Source organism: Poeciliopsis prolifica, unplaced genomic scaffold, assembly GCF_027474105.1.
Source record: "Poeciliopsis prolifica strain line A6 unplaced genomic scaffold, Auburn_PproV2 SCAFFOLD078, whole genome shotgun sequence".
NCBI lineage: Eukaryota > Metazoa > Chordata > Actinopteri > Cyprinodontiformes > Poeciliidae > Poeciliopsis > Poeciliopsis prolifica.
Window position 1 is genome coordinate 1,740,368 of NW_026562453.1, and position 17,111 is coordinate 1,757,478.

Here is a 17,111-nt window from a genome sequence, read left to right on the forward strand (position 1 = left end):
ATAGAAGATAGATAGATTTCTTTTACTTTAAATAAGTGTTTAGTAAATTTGATGCTCTATTTGTCGCTTTACTCAGTCTTGTCATTCCAGAAGTCTAGTAGCATTTAGCAGCAATGGTGCATTGTTAACTGCAGAATGGCAGTGAAGTCAATTGGACAAGTTATTTGTTACTTTAAGAATAAAATGCTCATTTTAAACTTGGAAACTCTCTACAAGTGCTTTTGATTTCTAGTGTGTCAACAACTTCCTCCAAAGAAACAACACTGCAAACATTTTTGGGAGTTAATTATACTTAGCCATGCCACGTAGTATTGAGACAACTATGTAAAGTTTAATGTTGGAAAATCTAGCATTTGAATGGACACAATTATATGTACGGTTAATAATTGTTCCATGAAATTCATTAGAAGAACAGAGTGGTTTTGTAACAAGGCCTGAAGTCAATATGTTAAAAATTACCACAGCAGTTACCTAATTCTGACTGGTTCAGTAATCAGAAGATAAAACAAAGCAGCTTTACAGACAGAAAGATAGATATCTGTGTTTCCATCAGATGAGCCCATGTCACAGCAACAACCAGGGTCCATCTTGGCTGGTTAGAAAGACACGAGTCCCCAGAAGGCTGGAATCAGGCGGCATTTACACTCCACATAAAGAAGCCAATGACCTTTTATTAAGTATCTTTACTTCTTAATTCGTCATGAATAAGACAGACAGATAGATTCCACTTTGAATGGAGTTCTGTTAATAATAAAATGCTAAATGGTTTTTATATATGCATTGCAATCCTGTTTTGTTCAACAAGGTGTTTTGGGAGAGACACATTTGTGCAGCATTGACTTTAGTTTTAAGGTTAAATAATTGTTCAATGAAATTTATTAGATGAACAAAGTGGTTTTGTAACAAGGCCTGAAGTCAATATGTTAAATAATTACCACAGCATTTACACTAGTAACAGTAATTCTGCCTGTTCAGTAATCAGAAGATAAAACAAAGCGGGCTTTACGACAGAGAGACTGACAAAGAGAGCTAGTATTAATGTTACTTAGGTGAGATAAAGTAGAGTGTCTAATCTTTGCAGACACACAGACAGACACACAGACAGACAGACAACAGACAGACAGACAGACAGACAGACAGACAGACAGATAGATATCTGTGTTTCCATCAGATGAGCCCATGTCACAGCAACAACCAGGGTCCACAGTTGGCTGGTCTAGAAAGACACGAGTCCCCAGAAGGCTGGAATCAGGCGGCATTTACACTCCACATAAAGAAGCCAATGACCTTTTATTAAGTATCTTTACTTCTTAATTTGTAATGAATAAGACAGACAGATAGATTCCACTTTTGAATGGAGTTCTGTTAATAATAAAATGCTAAATGGTTTTTATATATGCATTGCATCCTGTTTTGTTCAACAAGGTGTTTTGGGAGAGACACATTTGTGCAGCATTGACTTTAGTTTTTAAGGTTAATAATTGTTCAATGAAATTTATTAGATGAACAAAGTGGTTTTGTAACAAGGCCTGAAGTCAATATTTAAATAATTACCACAGCATTTACATAGTAACAGTAATTCTGCCTGGTTCAGTAATCAGAAGATAAAACAAAGCGGGCTTTACAGACAGAGAGACTGACAAAGAGAGCTAGTATTAACGTACTTAGGTGAGATAAAGTAGAGTGTCTAATCTTTGCAGACACACAGAGACAGACAGACAGACAGACAGACAGACAGACAGACAGACAGACAGACAGAAGACAGACAGATATCTGTGTTTCCATCAGATGAGCCCATGTCACAGCAACAACCAGGGTCCACAGTTGGCTGGTCTGGGAATACACAAGTCCCCAGACAGATGGAATCAGGCGGCATTTACACTCTAGATAAAGAAGCAAATGACATTTTATTAAGTATCTTTACTTCTTCATTTGTCATGAATGAGACAGATAGATAGATAGATAGATAGTAGATAGATAGATAGATAGATAGATAGATAGATAGATAGATAGACAGACAGACAGACAGACAGACAGACAGACAGACAGAGACAGACAGACAGACAGACAGACAGACAGACAGACAGACAGACAGACAGACAGACAGACAGACAGACAGACAGACAGACAGACAGACAGACAGACAGACAGACAGACAGACAGACAGACAGACAGACAGACAGACAGACAGATAGATAGATAGATAGATTTCTTTTACTTTAATTAAGTGTTTAGTAAATTTGATTCTATTTGTCGCTTTACTCAGTCTTGTCATTCCAGAAGTCTAGTAGCATTAGCAGCAATGGTGCATTGTTAACTGCAGAATGGCAGTGAAGTCAATTGGACAAGTTATTTGTTACTTTTAAAATAAAATGCTCATTTAAACTGGAAACTCTCTACAAGTGCTTTTGATTCTAGTGTCAACAACTTCCTCCTAAGAAAACACTGGCAAACATTTTTTGGGAGTTAATTATACTTTAGCCATGCCAGTAGTATTGAGACAACTATGTAAAGTTTATGTTGAAAATCTAGCATTTGAAATGGACACAATTTATATGTACGGTTAATAATTGTTCATGAAATTCATTAGAAGAACAGAGTGGTTTTGTAACAAGGCCTGAAGTCAATATGTAAAAAAATTACCACAGCAGTTACACTAATTCTGACTGGTTCAGTAATCAGAGATAAACAAAGCAGGCTTTACAGAAGAAAGATAGATATCTGTGTTTCCATCAGATGAGCCCATGTCACAGCAACAACCAGGGTCCACAGTGGCTGGTCTGGGAATACACAAGTCCCCAGACAGATGGAATCAGGCGGCATTTACACTCTAGATAAGAAGCAAATGACCTTTTATATATATCTTTACTTCTTAATTTGTAATGAATAAGACAGACAGACAGACAGAGAGACAGATAGATAGATTCCACTTTGAATGGAGTTCTGTTAATAATAAAATGCTAAATGGTTTTATATATGCATTGCAATCCTGTTTTGTTCAACAAGGTGTTTTGGAGAGACACATTTGTGCAGCATTGACTTTAGTTTTTAAGGTAATAATTGTTCAATGAAATTTATTAGATGAACAAAGTGGTTTTGTAACAAGGCCTGAAGTCAATATGTTAAATAATTACCACAGCATTACACTAGTAACAGTAATTCTGACTGGTTCAGTAATCAGAAGATAAACAAAGCGGGCTTTACAGACAGAGAGACTGACAAAGAGAGCTAGTATTAATGTTACTTAGGTGAGATAAAGTAGAGTGTCTAATCTTTGCAGACACACAGACAGACACACAGACAGACAGACAGACAGACAGACAGACAGAACGACAGACAGACAGACAGACAGACAGACAGACAGAAAGATAGACAGACAGACAGATAGATATCTGTGTTTCCATCAGATGAGCCCATGTCACAGCAACAACCAGGGTCCACAGTTGGCTGGTCTGGGAATACACAAGTCCCCAGACAGATGAATCAGGCGGCATTTACACTCTAGATAAAGAAGCAAATGACCTTTTATTATATATCTTTACTTCTTAATTGCATGAATGAGACAGATAGATAGATAGATAGATAGATAGATAGATAGATAGATAGATAGATAGATAGATAGATAGATAGATAGATAGATAGATAGATAGATAGATAGATAGATAGATAGATAGATAGATAGATAGATAGATAGATAGATAGATAGATAGATAGATAGATAGATAGATAGATAGATAGATAGATAGATAGATAGATAGATAGATAGATAGATTTCTTTTACTTTAAATTAAGTGTTTAGTAAATTTGATGCTCTATTTGTCGCTTACTCAGTCTTGTCATTCCAGAAGTCTAGTAGCATTAGCAGCAATGGTGCATTGTTAACTGCAGAATGGCAGTGAAGTCAAATTGGACAAGTTATTGTTACTTTTAAGAATAAAATGCTCATTTTAAACTTGGAAACTCTCTACAAGTGCTTTTGATTTCTAGTGTGTCAACAACTTCCTCCTAAGAAACAACACTGGCAAACATTTTTTGGGGAGTTAATTATACTTTAGCCATGCCACGTAGTATTGAGACAACTATGTAAAGTTTAATGTTGAAAATCTAGCATTGAAATGGACACAATTTATATGTACGGTTAATAATTGTTCCATGAAATTCATTAGATGAACAAAGTGGTTTTGTAACAAGGCCTGAAGTCAATATGTTAAATAATTACCACAGCAGTAATACTAATCTGACTGGTTCAGTAATCAGAAGATAAAACAAAGCAGGCTTTAAAGACAGACAGATAGATATCTGTGTTTCCATCAGATGAGCCATGTCACAGCAACAACCAGGGTCCACAGTTGGCTGGTCTAGAAAGACACGAGTCCCCAGAAGGCTGGAATCAGGCGGCATTTACACTCCACATAAAGAAGCCAATGACCTTTTATTAAGTATCTTTACTTCTTAATTCATCATGAATAAGACAGACAGATAGATTCCACTTTTGAATGGAGTTCTGTTAATAATAAAATGCTAAATGGTTTTTATATATGCATTGCAATCCTGTTTTGTTCAACAAGGTGTTTTGGGAGAGACACATTTGTGCAGCATTGACTTTAGTTTTTAAGGTTAATAATTGTTCAATGAAATTTATTAGATGAACAAAGTGGTTTTGTAACAAGGCCTGAAGTCAATATGTTAAATAATTACCACAGCATTTACACTAGTAACAGTAATTCTGCTGGTTCAGTAATCAGAAGATAAAACAAAGCGGGCTTTACAGACAGAGAGACTGACAAAGAGAGCTAGTATTAATGTTACTTAGGTGAGATAAAGTAGAGTGTCTAATCTTTGCAGACACACAGACAGACAGACAGACAGACAGACAGACAGACAGACAGATAGACAGATAGATAGATAGATAGATAGATAGATAGATAGATAGATAGATAGATAGATAGATAGATAGATAGATAGATAGATAGATAGATAGATAGATAGATAGATAGATAGATAGATAGATAGATAGATTTCTTTTACTTTAAATTAAGTGTTAGTAAATTTGATGCTCTATTTGTCGCTTTACTCAGTCTTGTCATTCCAGAAGTCTAGTAGCATTAGCAGCAATGGTGCATTGTTAACTGCAGAATGGCAGTGAAGTCAAATTGGACAAGTTATTTGTTACTTTTAAGAATAAAATGCTCATTTTAAACTTGGAAACTCTCTACAAGTGCTTTTGATTTCTATTGTGTCAACAACTTCCTCCTAAGAAACAACACTGGCAAACATTTTTTGGGGAGTTAATTATACTTTAGCCATGCCACGTAGTATTGAGACAACTATGTAAAGTTTAATGTTGAAAATCTTGTATTTGAAATGGACACAATTTATATGTACGGTTAATAATTGTTCCATGAAATTCATTAGAAGAACAGAGTGGTTTTGTAACAAGGCCTGAAGTCAATATGTTAAAAAATTACCACAGCAGTTACACTAATTCTGACTGGTTCAGTAATCAGAAGATAAAACAAAGCAGGCTTACAGACAGAAAGATAGATATCTGTGTTTCCATCAGATGAGCCCATGTCACAGCAACAACCAGGGTCCACAGTTGGCTGGTCTGGGAATACACAAGTCCCCAGACAGATGGAATCAGGCGGCATTTACACTCTAGATAAAGAAGCAAATGACCTTTTATTAAGTATCTTTACTTCTCTCATTTGTCATGAATGAGACAGATAGATAGATAGATAGATAGATAGATAGATAGATAGATAGATAGATAGATAGATAGATAGATAGATAGATAGATAGATAGATAGATAGATAGATAGATAGATAGATAGATAGACAGACAGACAGGACAGACAGACAGACAGACAGACAGACAGACAGACAGACAGACAGACAGATAGATAGATAGATAGATAGATAGATAGATAGATAGATAGATAGATAGATAGATAGATAGATAGGTAGATAGGTAGATAGATAGGTAGATAGGTAGATAGATAGATAGATAGATAGATAGATAGATAGATAGATAGATAGATAGATAGATAGATAGATAGATAGATAGATAGATAGATAGATAGATAGATAGATAGATAGATAGATAGACAGACAGACAGACAGACAGACAGACAGATAGATAGATAGATAGATAGATAGATAGATAGATAGATAGATAGATAGATAGATAGATAGATAGATAGACAGACAGACAGACAGACAGACAGACAGACAGACAGACAGACAGACAGACAGGACAGACAGACAGACAGACAGACAGACAGACAGACAGACAGACAGACAGATAGATAGATAGATAGATAGATAGATAGATAGATAGATAGATAGATAGATAGATAGATAGATAGATAGATAGACAGATAGACAGATAGATAGATAGATAGATTTCTTTTACATCATTTTCATTCATGTCTGTTGAAATAAATGCGTAATATTACGTTGCACACTATATTCAGTAAAACAGTAATTAATAACAGCCATTTCACCAAATACTTTTTACTTTTAAATGTGTAGTTTGCTGCACAGTTACTAAAAATACATTGAAGTAGTGTGCTCGTCATTACAGTATCATCTCTGGGTACTTATGATGACAGCTGTTAGGTCATAAAAAAAGTTGTTGGTTTATAAAAAATATTAGGCTTTCCAGAAATGTAACATTGGTGTACAAAAACATATTTAAAAAATATTAACCTTAAAACTAAAATAAAATATAAGCACTAGAAAACTGATAAGTATGTAAAAAAACATAAGTGTAATTTTACGTACAGTTACGTTGAACCATAGCAGTTGTTGCTATGTGGTTCTGTACCTTTAAGACTCATCGGCCCTGTATGAGCAAAGGGGACAGCAATATTTGTCTTCATACAGAACCGAAGAATTTTCTTTTCGTTCCGAATTTCGCAAATAGATACGTGCATCTGTATAATGCAAAGAAAAAAACAAATTTGTTTACTAACTTTGTTAGTAGATATTCTATGTGATGTTTAAAATTTAAGGACTCTATATGAAGACCCCCAGGAACTTTGTAGTTCATTATTTTCATTTTCAATTTTAAGATTCATATGATCAGTTTTTGGTAAAAAAATTTTTTGTCTAAACAAATAAATTGGTTTTGCTGATGTTAAAGAGTGGACTTGATCATTAATATAAATGATGAAGAGTAACTGTCCCAAAATTGAATCCAGAGGAACTCCATGTTTGGTGTCCCCAATTTTTGGTGATCAATATCTACATAATGACGTCGACCAAAAACGTAACTTTTTTGCTAAAAATAGGAAAAACAATTTGAGCAAACTGACAACAACACTTTTCAAAATTTAGCATCTTGCAAAAAAAAAAATATACTTTAGAACCCTGGATGACCACAGGATTGATAAATTCTGCTAGAAGAAAATGAAGTTATGTAGATATTTTGTTCCTCTGATCTGCCTAACATGCTTGATGTCATGTTAAACTTTGAACAATAAAGTTTTGATTTTTTTAAAAAAAAAGTTTTATTTTACCATGTGGTTCAAATAGCCTAAGTATTGACTCTATTCTTCAGTTAGCCATGTGTTGCTGCTGATCCCGCTACTGGAGCTGGTACTGTTTTAAATTAAACACTAAAGACTTAACTTAAAAAAGAAGTCAATAAATTTAACAATAGGTTCCAGCGGAACCTATTGTTCCACTGGAACCTAACCTCTGTCGCTGGGAGACGCCGGAGTTCTTAACCGTTAGGCAGCTGGAACCATGTTGGTATATCTGCTTTTGGTACGTATATCTTTGAACCTCCACAGCCGTCGTGAGTATGTTGGCCAAAAACAGGTAATACATCTTAAAGGATGAAGCGAACTGACTACAACACTTTTCACAATTGATACCCCAATTTGATTTAAAAAAAAAACCTGTTTCACTTGTACCAGTAATTATGGCTGGTTCAGTAATTGCTGGATATAAACTTCTACTTTGCATCTGCAAAATCTGTAGTCATTTGTGTTGTCCTTGTTTTAATAAATCAATATTGAAATCTCACACATTATCCAAGTTTTCCTATCATTTAATCCATTGAAACACTGACTTCCTTTAAATTTCGACTAAAAACAATACCTGTTTAGAGTTGGATTTGAAATGTAATCAATTGCGATTTAATGATTGGTTGAAAGTGCTGCAAATGTATTGATACTGACTGCATTGACTGCATAAAGTAGGTTAAATTTTATTAACCGGGTTTTTGAAGGGCCCAGTTGGTTAATGTACATTGGATGAGTTTGTAGGTTAAATATCACATTTAACTGAGTTTTGTAGGTGGGTTTTTTTTTGGGGAGGGGGGGGGGCAATAAAAAACAATTTATTCTTGTCAGCAAAACATCTTTCCTTTTTTTAAAAAATCTTTTTCACAACTGCAGAGTCTGAAAAAACGAGTTGAGGCATTAAATTGCAATGTTTTTTATTAACATTATAAGAGTCTTTGTATAAAAAAAGTTTGATGTAAAGATCTGTATTTGTTTTCTAAGAAGAACGTGTAAATTCAAAGCACACTGTTTCAAAATGTACATTCTTATTTCACATTTTATACATAACAACAAATAGGACTTTGCTACATTTAAAACTCTGTGGCTCCTTGAGTACGAGGAGCCTCATGTGAAAAACAACAGTGAAGTTTTCATGTTCCAGTCTCAGGCTCCTCATGTTTCTTTTTCTACAATCTTCCTGGTTCTTTGAGGCTCCAAGGCTACAAAGGAGGTGTCAAGGCAATATGGCTATGGTGCCCAGGAGCTCCATACTGCAGCATGCTGGGAAAAGGACTAGAGGAGAAGCCAGACACGACAGCTTCTGCAACATGCCACTTTGCAACACTTTCTATCTCCATACTCTAAGACTCCAATGGTCAGCATGGGCCAAATGGAAGCATATGGCTCCAGACGTCAAATGGTTATTTTACAGCCCTGAATGCTCATGCAGTTCCTGCCACAACAAACTATGCCGGGCAACATGAATTCAGCTTTGAGGGCCTTCATTAACCGTGTCCGGAAGTATCCTGCCTCCATTACTTGAAATTGTGGCGTTGCTAGCTATGAATGTTACTTTTTTTCTTTTTTTCTTAACACGCAGCCTACATAACTTAAAAGGAAAGGAATCCATGTTAAACTTTGCAACATTTTTATTGTTTTGTTTTTCATATTGTTTGGTTTTTCGTTCAATGGTTATGGGTTCAGCTTGGAATTTAAAGACGCAGGAACAGCTCCCGTGTAGAATTGTCTGTGAATGATCCAAAATGGCGAGAATGAAGCTGTGAAGCATAATCCGCGAGGTGCCATTTGGGAGGATGACCCATCAGCCGGATCCATTGGATCCAGTTGTCAGTTGCTGCCACCACTGGTGGTGCTGCTAACCACTAGACAACTAGAACCCTAACAGCTTTCTTCTTAATAAAATGACTTTTTCTTGTATTTTGCTAAAAAAAAAAAAAAAATAATAATAATAAATCATAGCCTGACTCTGATGTCTGGCTATGATATCAGAGTCAGAGGATGAAAAAAAATATGTACAAGATAAAACCCAAAATCTAGGCATGAAATTCATTAGAAGAATGGTGTGGTTTTGTAACTAGGCCTGAAGTCAATATATTAAATAATTAGTTTTGATTTTTGAATTTGTAATTGTGCTTCGTTGATGTTGAAGTGGTTTGCACCTCAGGGCCACAGTATAAGTCTCAAATGAAAGGAGTTTTATATTCAAGACAGGAGCAATTACTTTCCAAGACACTGTTTGTTGGTGTTATTGTTTGAATTATTAAAGTTCATTGTTCAATTCAACATGGTTTCTTTTTTGACTGTCAAATTATATTGGATATCTCAAATAGGAAAGCTGCTCTAACAAAGTTGCCCACTTTGGGAGCAACATGGGGGAATGGTTAACACTGGATGAAATAATTTTTGATATTTCAGAAACCAATGCTGAACTAACACAAATTTTAATGGCACAAACAGAGCACTAAGTAGTTCAGTTCCATCCTACTCACACAACTTTTGAAATCTGTGCACGAAGGCTTCCTGATATGAAGGTTTTGACCTCCGTGAAGCTGACATACGTATTAAGTGAGGTTTTTTTACTCACTTAAAAAAACCTCAAGTTTTTTTTAACTCTAAAAAAAACAAAAAAACATTGCATTTACAGCGAGGGGTTCTATAGTGATGCTCTGAGGTAATAAAATACTCATCGTTCCATCTGTATACCAGCTGTTAAAGTAATTTACAATAAAGTGTACGTTTAGGCCACGTCTATGACAATAGCAACACACATACAGTACAAATGAAAGAGGATGTTGGATCTGCAAATGTTTTTGAAAGTACAAATGGAGTGCAATTTCTCTCAGAAGGCATCAGTTAGCAGGTTCCAGCTTGGATTGGGTCGGTTCAGCTGAGAGCCGGTCTCTTGGGAGCCGCCGAGCATTGCCATCAAATCAGCGAGTGTAGCATCTTGTGAAAGACAAAACAGACTTGCATTTCTTGTCTTTAAGTTTTATAAATCTGAAAGAGGAAAAAAGAAAAACAGGTAATTTTTTTGCAAAATTCAGTAGAATTTGGTGTTTTTTCAGTGTGAATGTTTTCAGCATCACAAAAACAGTTTGACCCACATCAAGACGTGGCCCCCCAGACAGAATAAAAACAAAAACATATATATTTACAAAATAAACAGGACGTCCATCCGTCCAGTCCAGCGGGTGCAGAGTGCAGTCAATATGTATCAAAGATTGTAAAAAGTTAACATGTAAAATTTCTTCTATGACACATTTCTGTTTTCATCATGGGGCACACAGAAGCAACTGTCGATGTATTAAAAACTTGTGAGGTTTTTAAATGAGGTTTTTTAAGTGAGTAAAAAACCTCACTTAAGGGCAGGTTTTATAAAAACCTGCACTACGTGCTGCTGCAGGTTTTTGCAGCAGTGCAGGTTTCATGAAAAAATAAAAATAAACTTAAAATAAACATCAACAACTTAGAAACTAACGGAGTAAAGCTACAAATCAGCAGAAGAGTCACACGTCCGCAACTCTTTGGCATTCAGTGTTATTTGTCCTCTTAAGTGGACAACAGGATTTCCTGCTTCTCTTTTCTTTTTTTGTTTTTAAAATCATTCCGATAAAAAACAGCGAGTTCCCAAATAACTGTCTGGGAAGTTCAGCAACTCTGGGAAACTTACTTCAGTAGACACATCATGTTTCATTAGTTTGTACACCTTTCCCAGCTGCACAGAAAAACACCTTGACTGTGATTCAAAAAATATTACATTTATATGATACATAAAGGAACATCATTTAATATGAATAAAACTTCTTCACAATATTCTATTTAATTCTATTAAAGAAAATTTCATATTTATAAGACTCTCGTATCTTCATCATTATGTAGCAGTTCATTGTGATTCTTTAACGTCATTTCCCGTCCTTTTTTTTTCTTTACTACTAAGATTCTCCTACTATGTATTTTAGTAAATACTCTTGCTAATAATTCTGCTTTATTTTAATTATCTATTACATTGTTACCATTATATTTTATCAGGATTACTATTTTGATTTACCTGATATTTTCTTAATGGTATTCCAAACCTGTCTAATGCAGTATTTTTCCTTAATGATTCACAATATTTTCCAATAATCCCTTTTAGCATTTCCTGTAATCTTCCTAACCTCTGCTTGTGTTGTCTTATAATTTATTAGATTTTGGAAGCAAATAACTTTGAGAGTTTTAAAATCCTTATTCCTTATTTTAGTTGCTACTGAGCACTCTGAAGTCCACCGGGGAACTATCTTTTTTTTTTTTAACATCTTTACTTCTAGTATGATTGTTTGTGCTGCATTAGCGATACTATTACTAATTTCTAAATTTAATTCATTTACTGGTTTTTTATATCAACATTTACATATTAACTTTACTTATTAATTTATTTTTCCCAATTTGTATCCCCAAATCTCCATTTCCCTTGACTTCTACCTGTTCTTCTTCTATACCTGTTTCTACTTTAACAAAAATTGGGTAATGATCATTCCTATTGTACTATTTTTGCATATTCTCCAGCTGCAACTATCCGCCAAAGATTGCGATACAGAGTCAGATCAATAGCTGGCACACGGAAAGACTTTTAATTTTAAATAATATACCTTAATGTAGTGTTCTTGTCAAAGTGTAGCAACTCTGAGTTAACACCGAGATAAACCACAGCAAAATGACGAGATGGAGTCGTGAAGTAAGTTTGACCATATACTGTTGACATCCTTCATCACAAACTGCGGCGAAAACTGCAGGCAAAAAGAGTACAAAACAATACACATCTTAGTTATAGTTGAGGAAACTATATAGATGATAAAACATTCATCACAATAATTAACGTTATTTTCACAAAATAACGTCAGATATATCTTAAGTAACATGCATCTTAACAGAAAATGTAACTTACAGCATTGCTTCAATGTAATTTCTCGTGGATGGCACTGGATTACACGCTGAACTAGATAAAAAAAATTTTTTTCCCCCATTGATTTGACCAGAAGTTCTCATCTGCCTTAATAGAGTGAGTTTCTTGTAAAAAATATGCAGTTAGCATTTGTATTTTTGCAAAAAAGAAATATTGATTTTCTTTTAATACCATCATCTCTCAGACCCTAACATTTAAAGACACACAATTAAAATTAGAAAAGGACACAACCATGACAGAAAAACACCAGAAAAAAACAGGAAGGAAAGTGAACAATACTCAGCCATGCTTGCTGCAGCCCAAAGAAAAACAACCGGAAATTACTCAAACCGGATTCTTCAAATAAAAGCCTTTGAATATGCTGCAGTTACAAGTAACTTAAAATGTCCGTAAACACAATATACATAAACATTAAAGAAAAATGCTGTCAAAGCAGCACACTTAACTTTTCTTTCCAAACAGTGCCTGGTTCAAAAAAACATACCGGTACAAGTCATCTTCCTCCTGAGTGTCGTATTGAATGGCGGCGAGACAGGCGCTTTATTTTTTATTTTTATTTTTTATTTTTTCTATTATGGCGAATCACAAGCAACTTTAAGGTGCATACCGCCACTACTGTACACGAGTGTGTAGCATCAGAATTTTACATCAGTCAGATTCTATTTTTTAATTTGTATTTTGAAGATGAATAAATAATGCTACCCTTAATATGCAATATCCAATATATATATATTTCCATCATTTTCTGGTATTCCTTTCAAACTCCATTCTTGATCTGTCCACCATGTTTTACATTTTATCAATACATGTTCTACGTTTTCTTCAGTATGATTTAAATATGTATGCCCTATCTTATCTAATCATTATTATTTCTTCCCTTCTATTTCTCTCCTTAATATTTCTACTTAATATTGACTTCTGTATTTATATAATTTCCTTTCTTTCTTATCTTCATTCCACCTTTTTGCCATATTTCCATTTCTTTATTCTTAATAATTGATTTTCCTTCCCTTTTCCCAATCGGTATTGTAATTGTTATTTCCTGATCTAAAGCCCTTTTTGCTCATTTATCTGCCCTTTCATTGCCTCTATACAATCTAAATAGCTATGTTGAATTTCAAGCACTAGATCTTTCCTGTTGTTTCCAAGCTCTAGATCTATCTGCACCCCAGTTATTTCCAGCCAAGCCTTCAGTAAATTTAGAACTTCCTTACATTTAGTTTCCAGTAAAACTGAAGAAAAAAAATCCACAATTGTAGAACAGTTGTATTTTCAGTCAAAGTTTATTTTACTTAAACAGTTGTTTTGGATTTTTATAAATCTAAGAAACCCAGAAGAATGCGATAAAGTGAATATTACTTTATCACATTTTCCATCCTGAGCAAGCACACTGGCAACCAGTGGAGAGGAAAAACTTCCTTTTAACAGGAAGAAACCTCTAGCAGAACCAGACTCAGGATGAGCAGCCCTCTGCCTTGACCGCTGGGTTTGAGCAACAGTCACATTTCAAAAATCAGTATGAAACTCAATTTAGATGGACTACTGACATTGTGTCCTTTCCACTGAAGCTCCATAATGTAAACTATCAGCTTTCAGGCATAAAATGCTAATGCTCGTTATGCGAGCTACCAGCATTGGAGCCCAAAACACCGATGCTCCATTAAAGAAGCTGTCAGCTTTCAGGGACAAAACATTGATGCTTCATAATATTTGTGATTATGCCAAAGAATACATGGTCGCTGTCATTCTTGGCACAAAGTCCTCTTCACAGCTGTTATTTTGTATGTACAAATATTTTACAGCTTTCCAATTTCTCCATTATCCCTTAGGATCTGATTGTCGTTCAAGCATCTCTCACACTCTGCTTTCCCAGGGATCTTCATTTCTTTTAGGGAGTCCTTGAAATGGTGAATGAGAATCTTTTTTTCTGCCTCCGTCCATTGCCGTTTGGATTTTCCTGTCAGAAAATGAGAGAAAAGAATGAATGAATTGATTAATAAAAATCACCAACACCAAATTTAGAAAATAACAGTCAAGTTTTTTTGTAGACAGGATATTATGGAAACTGAATAACATACCCTTTTGGACTTGATGGACATGATGCCCTTTTACTGCCCTCAGTCGCTTTGGATGATGGTCTCACTTTGCAGTGATCAACCTTGGAAGTTTCTGAAAAAAATATATGTGGCAATGAAAAGTTTACATCAGATTAAAACAATATAATTTAAAAACTTCATTAAATGCAGATGTTTTTCTTTACCACGGGAGTGGAAAAATTTACCTTTTTGACTGTTGTTAACCGCTCCTCAGTTTTGGACGTCTGCATCTGAGTCACTGGAGTCTCCAGCTGCAACAAAATGTTTTCAAAAATATTTAAACACAACATTTATTTTTTGCTAACAAATTGCATTATTTAATTCAAAGTGCATATTTTAATTCTTTACTTACAGTTGATGTCTGGTGTAATCTCTTCTAGGGATTTCCCTTTAAATTTGCTCATCCCACCTTGGAGAGCAAGAAGAAGTTGCTGATTTTTGCCAGTTGGAGTGTTTCTTCAGGCAGTCTGTAATATTCCTTGTTGTGTCCAAGTCATGGCCCATGAACGTTGCCAGCTGGTCTAGTCATTGTTTTGTAGGTTTAAGAGTTGTGAAACTGTAGCTACATGCTTCCGTAGTTTGGTTGAGGTGAGATTCTGTGGTTGTTGAGCTCCAGAGCTTTCTGCAAAACCTTTTTAAGCAGTCACATCCACGAATGCTCTCTTGGGATCCGAAAAATAGACGAGCAAAAATGTAGGGATTGGTGGAGGAGATTCCAGCCTCTTCTCGTTTTAATCAGAAGATCCACAGACTCTTTTATATTTTTTGTGAACAGCACAGGCACTTTGCGGCCCCTTTTTCCCCGTATCTCTATCTGGTGAGATTCTCACAAAGTTTTTTTTCAAATGCTGAAAGGCTCTCCAAAACTTCATCGTGCATGCTGTGTGTGCTCCTTTTCTAAATATGTCTTGAGTTCCATTCTTGAGACTTCTCCTGCACGACGGCGATTGAACAGTATGAGCTGTGTCAGAGTGACTTGAGAGAGTTGACTCCATGAATGTTGTGTTGGCTGATCATTGAGATTTCTTTTGTGGACTATCTCAAGGTTTCTCAGATGGTCGTGGAGCTTTTTGATGTCTTCTGACAAAGGCAGTATTTGTGGCATATTCCATTTCTTCTGATACAGTGTTTTCAGGGCATTAGATGACACAAGTGTTGACCATTCCATTGAAATTAACTCGTTAAATTGCTGTGCTTTGTTCTTAAATCAGGATTCTCTTGACGCAGCGCCTCTCCTTGCAAAATACATGACACTTTCACAAGAGAATGCCTCAGTTTCAGTGCAGTTGAGGGCACTGTGAACCTGTTGGAAGCTGCATTAAAGCCAGTCATCTGTTTTACAGCCTCGATGACTGTGTTGAATTTTCCTGGACAGATCAAGTCCTTCAAAAAGACAATGTCTTTGTCAATATTTCTTGCTGTCAGAACAAGTCTGGCAAGTTCCCTCATCTTATTTCTGATGTCTGCTCGATGCCGTCCAACTTCTCCATTTTTGAGGAACATTCTCTCACCCAGTGAAATAATAAGGGAGTCAGCCTTTACTAATTGAGTTACATTGTCATAGTTCATTTCCTGGAGAACCGTCTGAAGTCCAGTGGAAATCACAGTGTCCGTGAGCAGCAACATGGAAGAACTTGCCTGAACCTTTCTTGTGGCAATGCCTTCTTTTGAGCGAAGTTTGTAGCGCTTATGATGTCTCCAGAGATCTGATTTGACATACATAGCAAAGCAAAACTTGCAAGGCAAGTAGTCGGATGCAGCTGCTGGATATGTCGCTTGCCGTTTTGGAATGATTTGTCCTTTTCCAGACTTTGTAACAGAACAATTGTGTTTGTAGTTTCCCATGTCTCTTATTTTACTAAAAAGCAAGGACTGCTTTTTGATCCTTGCTTTGTGCAAGCGCCTTGGCCACATCAGGTTTATCTGAGTGCCTCTGTTTTAAATGCCTTGTTATTTTTGAATAAAGCTTCTCACAGTAAAGACAACAGATTTTCTTGTCATACACACGTTTATGTGCAGTGTTGGTTGACATTTTAACTATGATGTCAGTTGTCGAAGGTGGTTTTCTGTGGGGTACTTCAGTTGCACTTTCTTCTCCCGCTGGTGGTTGGTCATCATCCTCTGACATTTCCTGAGAAAGGGAACCTTGTTCTTGAGTAATTAAACCCTCTCTTACCGTTCCACAATCAGAAAATTCCTCTTCTGTTGTCGGAGATGAAGGCAGCAGGTTACTGGGAGCAGTGTCAGCCAGATCTGTAACCATACTCTGGTGTTTGTGCCATCAGAGGATTCAACACTGAATTTGTTGAATGGGATCCATCCTGTATGTAATGATAACAAAAAATAGTGAATAAATGTCTATGTCAAGTAACAATAAATATATTTGGGCAGTGGAAGACAAAGTAAGACAAAATCCACTGCGGAAAGATCTGTAGTCTCTTAGATGAAATTATCATTGCATTGCTCTACCCTAAAGTAATTAAAAGAATTGCTTACTTCATTTTGATTCCCAGACCCAGTGTTGTTTGTGATTTCAGG

General features: G+C 35.6%; 2 long non-coding RNA genes across 2 annotated transcripts; both read right to left on the bottom strand.

Annotated features, from left to right (window-relative positions):
- Positions 1-9,206: 9,206 nt before the first annotated feature.
- LOC129352627 (uncharacterized) lies at positions 9,207-12,776 on the bottom strand. Its single transcript, XR_008604902.1, has 3 exons — positions 12,460-12,776; positions 12,164-12,301; positions 9,207-10,532 (listed from the first exon to the last, which is right to left on the bottom strand). It is a non-coding gene; the product is annotated as an uncharacterized LOC129352627 (long non-coding RNA).
- Positions 12,777-14,555: 1,779 nt separating this feature from the next.
- LOC129352635 (uncharacterized) lies at positions 14,556-16,364 on the bottom strand. Its single transcript, XR_008604904.1, has 3 exons — positions 14,926-16,364; positions 14,759-14,824; positions 14,556-14,646 (listed from the first exon to the last, which is right to left on the bottom strand). It is a non-coding gene; the product is annotated as an uncharacterized LOC129352635 (long non-coding RNA).
- Positions 16,365-17,111: the final 747 nt, after the last annotated feature.